Genomic DNA, 14,364 nt, shown 5'->3' on the forward strand with positions numbered 1-14,364 from the left:
ACGCCAGGGTTTTGGTTTCGATTCCCACGGGGGGCCAGTATGATTTTTTAAAATAAAAATAAAAAAATAAATGTATGCACTCACTAATTTGACTGCTAAATGACTAAAATGTAAATGTTATAAGTGAAATAATCTGTCTGTAAACAATTGTTGGACAAATTTCTTGTGTCATGCACAAAGTAGATGTCCTAACAAGAAATTTGTGGAGTGGTTGAAAAACGAGTTTTAATGACTCCAACCTAAGTGTATGTACAGTGGGGAAAAAAAGTATTTAGTCAGCCACCAATTGTGCAAGTTCTCCCACTTAAAAAGATGAGAGAGGCCTGTAATTTTCATCATAGGTACACGTCAACTATGACAGACAAATTGAGGAAAAAAATCCAGAAAATCACATTGTAGGATTTTTAATGAATGTATTTGCAAATTATGGTGGAAAATAAGTATTTGGTCACCTACAAACAAGCAAGATTTCTGGCTCTCACAGACCTGTAACTTCTTCTTTAAGAGGCTCCTCTTGTCCTCCACTCATTACCTGTATTAATGACACCTGTTTGAACTTGTTATCAGTATAAAAGACACCTGTCCACAACCTCAAACAGTCACACTCCAAACTCCACTATGGCCAAGACCAAAGCACTGTCAAAGGACACCAGAAACAAAATTGTAGACCTGCACCAGGCTGGGAAGACTGAATCTGCAATAGGTAAGCAGCTTGGTTTGAAGAAATCAACTGTGGGAGCAATTATTAGGAAATGGAAGACATACAAGACCACTGATAATCTCCCTCGATCTGGGGCTCCACGCAAGATCTCACCCCGTGGGGTCAAAATGATCACAAGAACGGTGAGCAAAAATCCCAGAACCACACGGGGGGACCTAGTGAATGACCTGCAGAGAGCTGGGACCAAAGTAACAAAGCCTACCATCAGTAACACACTACGCCGCCAGGGACTCAAATACTGCAGTGCCAGACGTGTCCCCCCTGCTTAAGCCAGTACATGTCCAGGCCCGTCTGAAGTTTGCTAGAGTGCATTTGGATGATCCAGAAGAGGATTGGGAGAATGTCATATGGTCAGATGAAACCAAAATAGAAATTTTGGGTAGAAACTCAACTCGTCGTGTTTGGAGGACAAAGAATGCTGAGTTGCATCCAAAGAACACCATACCTACTGTGAAGCATGGGGGTGGAAACATCATGGTTTGGGGCTGTTTTTCTGCAAAGGGACCAGGACGACTGATCCGTGTAAAGGAAAGAATGAATGGGGCCATATATCGTGAGATTTTGAGTGAAAACCTCCTTCCATCAGCAAGGGCATTGAAGATGAAACGTGGCTGGGTCTTTCAGCATGACAATGATCTCCAGATCAAGAGACAAGTCTCCAGATCTCAACCCCATAGAAAATCTTTGGAGGGAGTTGAAAGTCCGTGTTGCCCAGCGACAGCCCCAAAACATCACTGCTCTAGAGGAGATCTGCATGGAGGAATGGGCCAAAATACCAGCAACAGTGTGTGAAAACCTTGTGAAGACTTACAGAAAACGTTTGACCTGTGTCATTGCCAACAAAGGGTATATAACAAAGTATTGAGAAACTTTTGTTATTGACCAAATACTTATTTTCCACCATAATTTGCTAATAAATTCATAAAAAATCCTACAATGTGATTTTCTGGATTTTTTTTCCTCATTTTGTCTGTAATAGTTGACGTGTACCTATGATGAAAATTACAGGCCTCTCTCATCTTTTTAAGTGGGATAACTTGCAAAATTGGTGACTGACTAAATACTTTTTTCCCCCACTGTACATTTCCGACTTCAACTGTAGTTTTTCTATGGTGTTATTGACTGTATGTTTTGTTTATCCCATGTGTAACTGTGTTGTTGTTGTTTTTATCGCACTGGCCAGGTCGCAGTTGTAAATGAGAACTTGTTCTCAACTGGCCTACCTGGTTAAATAAAGGTGAAATAAAATAAATAAATAAAATAAAAAGCATATTTTAGCAATTGTATTTACTTTTGATACTTAAGTATATTTAAAACCAAATACTTTTAGACTTTTACTCAAGTAGTATTTTACTGGGTGACTTTCACTTTTTATTGAGTCATTTTCTATTAAGGTATCTTTACCTTTACTCAAGTATGACAATTGGGTACTTTTTCCACCACTGAGAATATACTCTCCACAATTGCAGGGCCACTGGGGACGCTAAACACCCTTTTGGCCACTCTTGCCAGGTTGGGCAGAGATCCAGAGTTGTTTTTTAAATGTTTCTATTAGGTAGGCCTAAAGGTTTTTAGGCTAAATAACCCAATCAAAACGGAAAGCTCCTTGAATGTGGGAATATGCCAGGCCTATTGGGCCAAAATCAATTATTGCCTATTGTATAGATAATAGAACGAAAAATGAACAAAACATTTAAGAGATCTGATTTTTAGTTTATGAATACTTTGCTACAATGACACACTTAGTTATCTACCCACCTCATTCTTTCTTTTAGCCTGTGCAAGTAATAAGTATACCATCATACTTTTGGGATAAGTGTATTTTCAGATTCCACAATGATCTTTAGTTGTGGATGTTTCATGTGGCCATATCCTGCACGTAGAACAATGGTATCCGGTCTATAACCTAACAGTTTAGCACCATACCAGCAGATGGCATCCAATCCTTACACATAACAGTGGACACTACATCACATCACTCCCACTCTTGCTCTTCATCTTTGGAAGTCACCTTGATTTAGCAACTGTGTATTTTATCAGTTTCTTTATGAAAATATTTAGAGAACTCCATGACAGTAGCTAAAGCAAGGGGCTATTAGCAGCACACAAGTAGACTACAAATGCATGCCCTGAGCTCCTGAAGTGAGCGCTACTGGAGCGAAATTGGAGCGGGCTAGAAGGCCGAATCGCCAACCTTTGGGAATCTCGCTTCGCGCTCCAGTCAAATTGGGCACGCTCCACTACTCGCTCCGCTCTGCTCACGTACTCTGGTACTCAGAAAATGTGTTGTATTGAATTTGCCCCAAACAGAACACTTTGTATTCAGGACAAAAAGTTAACTGCTTTGCCAATTACTTTAGTGCCTTGTTGCAAACAAAATGCATGTTTTGGAATAGTTTTATTCTCTACAGGCTTCCTGCTTTTCACTCTGTCAATTAGCTTAGTATTGTGGAGTACCTACAATGTTGTTGATCCATCCTCAGTTTTCTCCTATCACAGCCATTAAACTCTGTACTGTACTTATTTCCCTCATTAAAATGCAAATCAATTTATAACATTTTTGACATGCGTTTTTTCTGGATTTTGTTGTTGTTATTCTGTCTCTCACTGTTCAAATAAACCTACCATTAAATTATAGACTGATCATTTCTTTGTCAGTGGGCAAACGTACAAAATCAGCAGTGGATCAAATACTTTTTTCCCTCACTGTAACTGTTTTGAAGTCACCATTGGCCTCATGGTGAAATCCCTGAGTGGTTTCCTTCCTCTACTGCATCCGAGTTAGGAAGGACGCCTGTACAGTGCATTCGGAAAGTATTCAGACCCCTTGACTTTTTCCACATTTTGTTACGTTGCAGCCTTATTCTAAAATTTATTAAATAGTCCCCCCTCATCAATCTACACACAATACCCCATAATGACAAAGCAATAATTGGTTTTTATAAATGTTTGCAAATGTATAATATAAAACTGAAAACACATTTACATAAGTATTCAGACCCTTTACTCAGTACTTTGTTGAAGCACCTTTGGCAGCGATTACAGCCTCAAGTCTTCTTGGGTATGACGTTACAAGCATGGCACACCTGTATTTGGGGAGTTTCTACCATTCTTCTCTGCAGATCCTCTCAAGCTATGTCAGGTTGGCTGGGGCGCGTCACTGCACAGCTATTTTCAGGTCTCTCCAGAGATGTTTGATCGGATTTAAGTCCGGGCTCTGGCTGGGTCACTCAAGGACATTCAGAGACTTGTCCCAAAGCCACTCCTGCATTGTCTCTGCTGTGTGCTTAGGGTCGTTGTCCTGTTGGAAGGTGAACCTTCACCCCAGTCTGAGGTCCTGAGCGCTCTGGAGCAGGTTTTCATCAAGGATCTCTCTGTACTTTGCTCCGTTCATCTTTCCCTCGATCCTGACTAGTCTCCCAGTCCCTGCCGCTGAAAAACATCCCCACAGCATGATGCTGCCACCACCATGCTTCACCGTAGAGATGGTGCCAGGTTTCTTCCAGATGTGACGCTTGGCATTCAGGCCAAAGAGTTCAATCTTGGTTTCATCAGACCAGATAATCCTGTTTCTGATGGTCTGAGAGTCCTTTAGGTGCCTTTTGGCAACTCCAAGCGGGCTGTCATGTTCCTTTTACTGAGGAGTTGCTTCCGTCTGGCCACTCTACCATAAAGGCCTGATTGGTGGAGTGCTGCAGAGATGGTTGTCCTTCTGGAAGGTTCTCCCATCTCCACAGAGGAACTCTGGAGCTCTGTCAGAGTGACTATCGGGTTCTTGGTCTCCTCCCTGACCAAGGCCCTTCTCCCCCGATTGCTCAGTTTGGCCGGGCGGCCAGCTCTAGGAAGAGTCTTGGTGGTTCCAAACTTCATCCATTTAAGAATGATGGAGGCCACTATGTTCTTGGGGACCTTCAATGCTGCAGACATTTTTTGTTAGCCTTCCCCAGATCTGTGCCTCAACACAATCCTGTCTCGGAGCTCTATGTACAATTCCTTCGACTTCATGGCTTGGTTTTTTGTTCTGACATGCACTATCAACTGTGGGACCTTATATAGACAGGTGTGTGCCATTCCAAATCATGTCCAATCAATTGAAATTACCACAGGTGGACTCCAAGTTGTAGAAACATCTCAAGGATGATCAGTGGAAACAGGATGCACCTGAGCCCAATTTTGAAGTCTCATAACACATTTTATGAATACTTATGTAAATAAGGTATTTTATTATAGCAAGAATAAAAATAAAAATAAACATTTTCGCTTTGACATTATGGGGTATTGTGTGTAGATTGATGAGGGAAAAAAATTATTGTATCAATTTTAGAATAAGGCTTTTACGTTACAAAATGTGGAAGAAGTCAAGGGGTCCGAATACTTTCCGAATGCACTCTATCTTTGTAGTGACTGGGAGTAGTGATTCACCATCCAAAGTGTAATGAATAACTTCACCATGCTCAATGGGATATTCAATGCCTGTTTGTTTTTTTGCCCTTCTTGCGTGGCACTGGAAAACCTCGCTGGTCTTTGTGGTTGAATCTGTGTTTGAAATTCATTGCTCAACTGAGTGACCTTACAGATAATTGTAGGTGTGGGGTACAGAGATGAGGTAGTCATTAAAAAATCATGTTAAACACTATTATTGCACACAGAGTGAGTCCTTGCAACTTATGTGACTTGTTAAGCAAATGTTTACTCCTGAACTTATTTAGGCTTGCCATAAAAACAAATGGATTCTATACTTATTGACTCAAGACACTTGAGCTTTTCATTTTTATTTTATTTGTAAACATTTTTTTAAACACAATTCCACTTTGACATTATGGGGTATTGTGTGTAGGCCAGTGCCAAAAAAATCTCAATTTAATCCGTTTCAAATTCAGGCTGTAACAGAACAAAATGTGGAAAAAGTCAAGGGGTGTGAATACTTTCTGAAGGCACTGTAGGTTCATGAATGAACTGTAAGGCTCTAGCATTACAGTATATGAATGGGCAAAGTTTTTATGAGCAGAATTGCATACTGAAATTAACTTTAATTGATCATACATTTGTCCCAGAGTTTTGCTACAGAGCTATCAGAGGAGGTGAAGGCTTTGGGCTTGCCAGCTGAAGTGATCGACATGAAAGATTATGACCCAGATGACACGCTAGCTGATGAGGTGAGTGATGTTTCCTTTAACCTGGAAGAAAACAATTCTATAATTATACTGACCTTAATGGGTATCTATCTGGACAGTCATGTTTAAATTTGTGAGTAACTATAACTTGTTACCATACTATTATATGTTATTATTCACATACTTAATTTCGTGCAGTAATGAAGTGCTACTATCTTAGCTTCTAGGGAATTAATCTTGTATTCGCTGACAGATAAACAGATGAACTAGCAAAACTATACAGTTTTAAAGCCTTGCACTAGCATCATTTTCCAACCCCAAGTTTGCCACTTTCTTTTTTCTTTTTTATTCTTCAAACCAATGGCTGGCACATTGTATAAATATTTTAAATGAATCCTGTTCAACCACGAAAGATTGATTATTTTCATCAGTATTCCATTTTGTTGGGCAATACTCCACCATCTGAGAAATTAATAGGAGATTTGTCGCCTGACGCAGCAGCCTGAGAGGAAATGGCCATTTATTCAACAGGGATACTTTACAGTTTGGAGATGAAAATCCCTCTCACCAAAGAGAAATGACCATGGGTGCTTGGCCCGGCCTCCGGCCCAGAGATCTAGTTACAGATGCTCAGCGCATTGACTCTCTGTGCCCAGTGATCAATCATGATGCTCTCTCCCCCAGCATAGAGTGTTGCAGGCAGCTCTTTGCCGTAGGAAACCATGGGGATAGGGGCACCTTACACTGGCTGCCCTGTAGGGCTTGAATCATTTACAATGTTGCTCTGCTTTGGAGATTTGTTCTGCCTTCAAATTGTTGTCCTCATACTTCATCATAGTGCTCCCTATGCTGCTGTTCTGTTATTGATTCCTACTTTCACTCTGGTTGCATGCAATGCAATAGGTTGTCCATAGCTGCATCCTGTTTCCTATGAAGTGCACTTAATTTGCCTCTGGCCAAATGTATTGCACTTTAAAAGGAAATGGGGCCATTCCTGTCTCTCACTGGAAGTATATACCGGAGAGATCCTTTATCCTTATTCTATATGTCTATGCTACATATTCTGCATTTGTTTACCTTGTGCCACTTTCCACATTTCTGGATGGCATCTCTCTCTCCAGTGCTCCAACAAGTCGGTCTGTGTGTTCCTATTGGCTACGTACACTGACGGACAGCCCACAGAGAATGCTGAATGGTTCTGTAAGTGGCTGGAGGAGGCATTCACTGACTTCAGAAATGGGAAAACCTACCTGAAAGCACTGAGATATACAGTGCTTGGCCTGGGCAACTCTGTGTATGGCAGCCACTACAATATGGTAAGAGATCTGACTGAATACTGTATGTCTCCTATCGATATGTTTCCACTATGTGTGTAGTGCTGCTACTTACACTTATGAAATTATCAGTTTCTTTGCTTATCTGATATACATTCCTCTTTTGTACACACTAGAATACTAAGCTCATTCAATCGATTATCATTACCACTATGACTGTTCTCTCCTGTCCAATAGCTAATCATCCACTTTCTCTAGACTCACTGAAAACACATCATTCAACCCCTTCTTCCGTCTCCCTTAGGTGAGTAAAAACGTGGACAAGTGGCTGTGGATGCTGAGCGGCATCCGTGTTCTGTCCAGAGGAGATGGCAACTGCAACGTAGTGAAGAACCGTAATTGCAGCGTACAGGCTGACTTCCTGCTCTGGAAGAAGTTCCTGAGCTGCCTGCAGGCCCTGGTTGCAGAGCAGAAGAAGGCCTGTAGTGGAAACTATAAGATGGGAGGCTCCTGTAAGACCAGGAATAGGAAGAAACCACAGGAGAAGACAGGACGAACAGGCATCTCCAGAACAGCTCAACTCTGAGGTAAGACTGAACTTAACTACTCTTAGCATTAGTAATGGTAGGTATGCATGTTATCTCATTACATTTACATTTAAGTCATTTAGCAGACGCTCTTATCCAGACTTACTAATTGGTGCATTCAACTTAGGATAGCCAGTGGGACAACTACCCTTTTATTTTATTTTATAGGGGGTGGGGGAGGGGGGGGTTTAGAAGGATTATTGTTATACTATTCCAGGTATTCCTTAAAGAGGTAGGGTTTCAAGTGTCTCCGGAAGGTGGTCAGTGACTCCGCTGTCCTGGCGTCGTGGGGGAGCTTGTGAATAGCTTTGACTGGGCTGAGCGGGAACTGTGCTTCCGTAGAGGTAGGGGGGCTAGCAGGCCAGAGGTGGATGAACGTAGTGCCCTCGTTTGCGTGTAGGGTCTGATCAGAGCCTGAAGGTAAGGAGGTGCCGTTCCCCTCACAGCTCCATAGGCAAGCACCATGGTTTTGTAGTAGATGCGAGCTTCAACTGGAAGCCAGTGGAGTGTGCAGAGGAGCGGGGTGACATGAGAGAACTTGGGAAGGTTGAACACCAGACGGGCTGCAGCGTTCTGGTTAAGTTGTAGGGGTTTAATGGCACATGCAGGGAGCCCAGCCAACAGCGAGTTGCAGTAATCCAGACAGGAGATGACAAGTGCCTAGATTAGGACCTGTGCCGCTTTCTGTGTAAGGTAGGGTCGTACTCTGCGAATGTTGTAGAGCATGAACCTGCAGGATTGTTAGCGTAGAACGACTGGTTGTTGTCCAGGGTCACGCAAAGGTTCCTTGCACTCTGGGAGGAGGACACAATGGAGTTGTCAACCGTGATGGCGAGATCATGGAGCGGGCAGTCCTTCCCCGGGAGGAAGAGCAGCTCCGTCTTGCCGAGGTTCAGCTTGAGGTGGTGATCCGACATCCACACTGATATGTCTGCCAGACATGCAGAGATGCGATTCGTCACCTGGTTATCAGAAGGGGGAAAGGAGAAAATTAATTGTGTGTTGTCTGCTTAGCAATGATAGGAGAGACCATGTGAGGATATGACAGAGCCAAGTGACTTGGTGTGTAGAGAGAATAGAACTGAGCCCTGGGGGACACCAGTGGTGAGAGCACGTGGTGCGGAGACAGATTCTCACCACGCAACCTGGTAGGAGCGACCTGTCAGGTAGGACGCAATCCAAGAGTGAGCAGCGCCGGAGATGCCCAACTCGGAGAGGGTGGAGAGGAGGATCTGATGGTTCACAGTATCAAAGGCAGCAGATAGGTCTAGAAGGATAAGAGCAGAGGAGAGAGAGTTAGCTTTAGCAGTGCGGAGAGCCTCCGTGACACAGAGAAGAGCAGTCTCATTTGAATGACCAGTCTTGAAACCTGACTGGTTTGGATCAAGAAGGTCATTCTGAGAGAGATAGCAGGAGAGTTGGCTAGAGATAGCACGCTCAAGAGTTTTGGAGAAAAAAGAAAAAAGGGATACTGGTCTGTAGTTGTTGACATTGGAGCGATCGAGTGTAGGTTTTTTGAGTTGTAGTGTAGGTTCATAGAGTTGATTTGTAGTTCACGTAACTCAATGCAGGTTTATGCTGTCCACAATAAGGTATTTCTTATTACACTTTTATCTGGAGTGGATTCCTTGACACTACTGCTATTACTAAACACGCATGCATGCACATACCCTCTTTCTCGTATTGTCATGGTAACGTGAGTTAGCGGTGCTACTTTTCCCTCCTTCTGTCTCCAGCGCTGTACGCATCAGGGGTGACATTCAGAGGAGAGAGTGTAGAAAGAAACTACAATGTGAAGGCTAATCCTTATGATTTATCTACCGTGCATCCATTTAGCCTTCATTTAATCCTGCCAACGCCGATGAACATGTGGTGGGCAACATCATTTGAATCAGCCACGTACCCTGAGGAGTTCCTAAACTCCATAAATATGCATATGCTTTTCTTTATTTAATCAAGCAGCTCCAACAAAAGGTAACGACTTGTAATACCATTTATCCCATATGGGATCCTGGATGTGTTTAATCATGGATGTATTTAAGATTAATTGTGGATTTATGCCTTCATAAATCTGAAGGAGGTTTGGACCCTTTAGGAAATGCTTGAAGTAAGTGAGGCAGGTCTCTTGTGTACAATGTGTGAGTGATCTCGCCCTATTTTTCTCCCACGTACTCTCTCTGTTCTCACCTACCTTTCATATTCTGTCCATCTCTCTTTTTCTGCCATCACCTTTCACTATCTACTCCTCTCCCTCTCGCCTGCTGTCTCCCTCCTCCTCTCTCTCCTTCTCTTTCCCTCTCCCCCCTCTCCCCTCTCCCTCTGTTTCTCTGCAGGAGGAGCTGGTAGAGTCCAGTAGTGATGAGGAGACAGCTGGGTCAGAGGAGAAAAGGCCAGGCTCAGTCATCGATGTGGAGGATCTAGGAAACATCATGAACAGCATCAAGAATGCCAAGGTCAGTCAGACACAAACCAAACTCTGGGTTTGACACTAGCAAACTACGTAGAATTAAGCAATGTAATTGGCATGCATTATACAAGGTTTGCTAGTATGTATACTTGATTGGAACATAGCCATGGTTTCAATTTCAGTTTCAACATACAGTATTTCATGGTACTGTATGGTACTGTATCTGTGAGGCTGAAGGGTAACCATAGCATTTTCTAACTTCATACTATTGCTCCATAAGCCATTATGATTTTTTTAAAAACTTATCCTGGCTGTTTTTGACATAGTATTGTAGCACAACGCAGTCAAAGGCCACCCATCCTCTGATTTGCTGACAAGCACATGCTCTATTTGGCTTCTGTGAACTCAGGCTCCATGGGGACACCAGAGTAAGTGGTGTGAAGCCTCCTTGCCTTGCTTTAGCAGCAAACACATAAGCTGAACATGTGACTGTGGAGTAAACGTGCTTTCATTGAAGGAAAAGCGTAGCGAGCGGCAGATGGTTTGGTAGACACCAGCCTGGGCAGGCGAAGTGGGGACTTGCGTAAGAGTGAGCTGTGAACGTGCTGTGTACGCCCACTCCCCAGACCTCTGGGGACGAGTGACTCAAGAATGAGAAGAGCGAGAGGAGACATTTACTCCTCATCTCGTTTTAATTCCACTCACTGCTGGAGAAAGAAGGGATGGAGAGAAAGATAAGAGCTGGAATAATCCGTCCCCTCTGTCTACCTGTCCATTTGATTGGCATGTTGATACAACAGTAGCTAAGATGGGGAGAAGCCTGTCCATAATAAAGCGCTGCTCTGCCTTAACAGGCCCTAGTTTTGTCGCACCTGGACTACTGTTCAGTCGTGTGGTCAGGTGCCACAAAGAGGGACAATTGGCTCAGAACAGGGCAGCATGGCTGGCCCTTAAATGTACACGGAGAGCTAACATTAATAGATCAATCTCTCATGGCTCAAAAGTGGAGGAGAGATTGACTTCATCACTACTTGTTTTTGTAAGAAGTGTTGACAAGCTGAATGCACCGAGCTGTCTGTTTAAACTACTAGCACACAGCTCGGACACCCATGCATACCCCACAAAACATGTCACCAGAGGTCTCTTCACAATCCCCAAAAAATGGGAAAAAAATGGGAAAAAAGGCGCGGCTTATAGTCCGAAAATTACGGTACATAGAGCCATGACTACATGGAACTCTATTCCACATCAGGTAAGTGATGCAAACAGTAGAATCAGATTTAAATAACAGATAAAAATACACCTTATGGAACAGCGGGGACTGTGAAGAGACACACACACAGGTACAGACACGCATACGCACACGCTAGCAGTCTACACACACATACATTGTAATATTTTTGTATGGTGGTATTATACATTTTGTATTGTAGATATGTAATGGTGTAATAATGTTATAATGTTGATGTACTGTTTTATCTTTTTTTTTTATGTGTGATGTAAGTGCCTTAATGTTGCTGGACCCCAGGAAGAGTAGCTGCTGCCTTGGCAGCAAGTAAAGGGGATCCCTAATAAATACAAATACAAATGTCCTTTACATCCGAGCCAGAATGGTAACGTTTTCAATGCCCACAATTGGCAAATAATTTGGTTGTTCAGTGATAAAAAAATATCAAGCATGCCCAATATCAAACATATGAATCATATCATGTTACAAAACATTTGCCTAACCACAAGGGGAATAATACGTAGTGAGGTTGGATTCTTCAAAGTTGACTACAGATAATTATTTATGTATACAGAATAATGTACAATGTGGTGCAAAATGTTTTTAAGAATGTGTTTTTGTATTGTGTGATTATGAGGTGAAATCTGCATGCTGTAAAGTATATAGGCTTTGAGGCAGTTCGGCCTTCCGGAACTGATACTGGTGTGTTTTGCACGTTGTGCAGTGCATACAGAATGAACATGTTTAACAGAACTTTGCCGCTAATGATAATGATGTGTGTGTATGTGTTGTAAAGTTAGTGAGTATCTTTACTACAGTACAAAACTTAAAAGAGTCAGCACAGCAGTGTTTAGTGACAGACAGTTTTCTGGCATCCTTCTTGTTTCTGCACCATGGGATTGATATCTCCCCTGCTCCAGACCAATGTTGTTGGACAGCGAAGGAAAGGAAAGAAATGTAATTGTCACTCAAGCAGAGTTTTCTGCTCTGTTCTGGTCTCTGTGATGTCACTTTCCCTCAGTGTCACCTCCCTGCTCTGACCCAATCCTGACCTCTATAACCAGGAAGGAGCACTTCTGTCCCAACTGTCAGTCTTCGTGTTTGCCCGCAGGGGAAATAGTGTGTGTGTGTGTGTGTGTGTGTGTGTTTGCTCAAGACTGGGTGTGAAATAAAGTAGTTTTGTGTGTTTTCAGCATCTCGGGATGGCTGAAGGGCAGTAAAGGCTATGACTTGAGTACGTACATATATTACCCTTTCCTTCTATCACTTTAGGTTGAACTTTAAGAATTTTGCCCATTCTCTTTGTTCACAATGTGTTTGGTTGAATGTATGACGTCTCTAGGTGTCAGTGATGGAGGAGAAAAATTCATGAAAAAGAGTGCATTGTGTTCAGACAGATTGAGAGCCTGCATCAATCTATTCAGTGTATCTAGGGAGATATTTGAGGAGGAATGTAGAGGGTATGGGAGAGACTAAAATAGACCGTAGAGTTCTGAAGAATTTTTAAATATATATTTTACAGTCTTTCCATGGTTGTCAATGGTCATCCACAGTCAATGAGAATAGTTATTTTTTCAATTTTTTTTATACAAAGAATTAAGGCCTATATGAACATTTAGTCCAGGAGAGATCTTTTTAATCCATTACTGTTTGATACAAATTTGTTTGCATGCTGTCTTCCCCATTGTCAAGAGATACTGTATGTCTTGAGTTTTGTTCCATATTAACTTTGAGTTCCCTCAGGCCCCTAGACGAACATACAATATAACAAATCAATCCAGCAATTAATGCAACAGTCTACATTCACTTAAATACCGGAAGATACATTTCAGAACATTTACCCAGAGAGAATTATACATATGGAATATAGAACACTGAGCTGAAGCAGTTCCAAAATGCTAAGGACATTTTTTAATTGGTCTCAACTCAATGCAGTCGTTGCTACTCATTCAAATTCATCACCCATTTTGTGAGCTGGGTGGAGAAAAAAGACAAACACTTTCAGGTACATTGTCTAGCAGTGAGTGAGCACATTACATTTCCAAGCTGAGTTGTTTGGCATTAGCTGGTTCAACCCAGAGCCATATACAGTTGAAGTCGGAAGTTTACATACACCTTAGCCAAATACATTTAAACTCAGTTTTTCACAATTCCTGACATTTAATCCTAGTAACAATTCCCTGTTTTAGGTCAGTTAGGATCACCACTTTATTTTAAGAATGTGAAATGTCAGAATAATAGTAGAGAGAATGATTTATTTCAGCTTTTATTTCTTTCATCACATTCCCAGTGGGTCAGAAGTTTACATACACTCAATTAGTATTTGGTAGCATTGCCTTTAAATTGTTTAACTTGGGTCAAACGTTTCGGGTAGCCATCCACAACCCTCCCACAATAAGTTGGGGGAATTTTGGCCCATTCCTCCTGACAGAGCTGGTGTAACTGAGTCAGGTTTGTAGGCCTCCTTGCTCGCACACGCTTTTTCAGTTTTATCCACACATTTTCTATAGGCTTGAGGTCAGGGCTTTGTGATGGCCACTCCAATACCTTTACTTTGTTGTCCTTAAGCCATTTTGCCACAACTTTGGAAGTATGCTTGGGGTCATTGTCCATTTGGAAGACCCATTTGCGACCAAGATTTAACTTCCTGACTGATGTCTTGAGATGTTGCTTCAATATATCCACATAATTTTCCTTCCTCATGATGGCATCTATTTTGTGAAGTGCACCAGTCCCTCCTGCAGCAAAGCACCCCCACAGCATGATGCTGCCACCCCCGTGCTTCACGGTTGGGATGGTGTTCTTCGGCTTGCAAGCAACCCCCTTTTTCCTCCAAACATAACGATGGTCATTATGGGCAAACAGTTCTATTTTTGTTTCATCAGACCAGAGGACATTTCTCCAAAAAGTATGGTCTTTGTCCGCATGTGCAGTTACAAACTGTAGTCTGGCGTTTTTATGGCGGTTTTGGAGCAGTGGCTTCTTCCTTGCTGAGTGGCCTTTCAGGTTATGTCGATATAGGACTCGTTTTAC

At 42.3% G+C, this 14,364-nt stretch overlaps 1 pseudogene; it reads left to right on the forward strand.

Annotated features, from left to right (window-relative positions):
* LOC121567141 overlaps positions 1-14,364 on the forward strand; it is a 171,522-nt pseudogene that overhangs the window by 12,946 nt on the left and 144,212 nt on the right.

The sequence above is a fragment of the Coregonus clupeaformis genome, unplaced genomic scaffold, assembly GCF_020615455.1.
Source record: "Coregonus clupeaformis isolate EN_2021a unplaced genomic scaffold, ASM2061545v1 scaf0035, whole genome shotgun sequence".
NCBI lineage: Eukaryota > Metazoa > Chordata > Actinopteri > Salmoniformes > Salmonidae > Coregonus > Coregonus clupeaformis.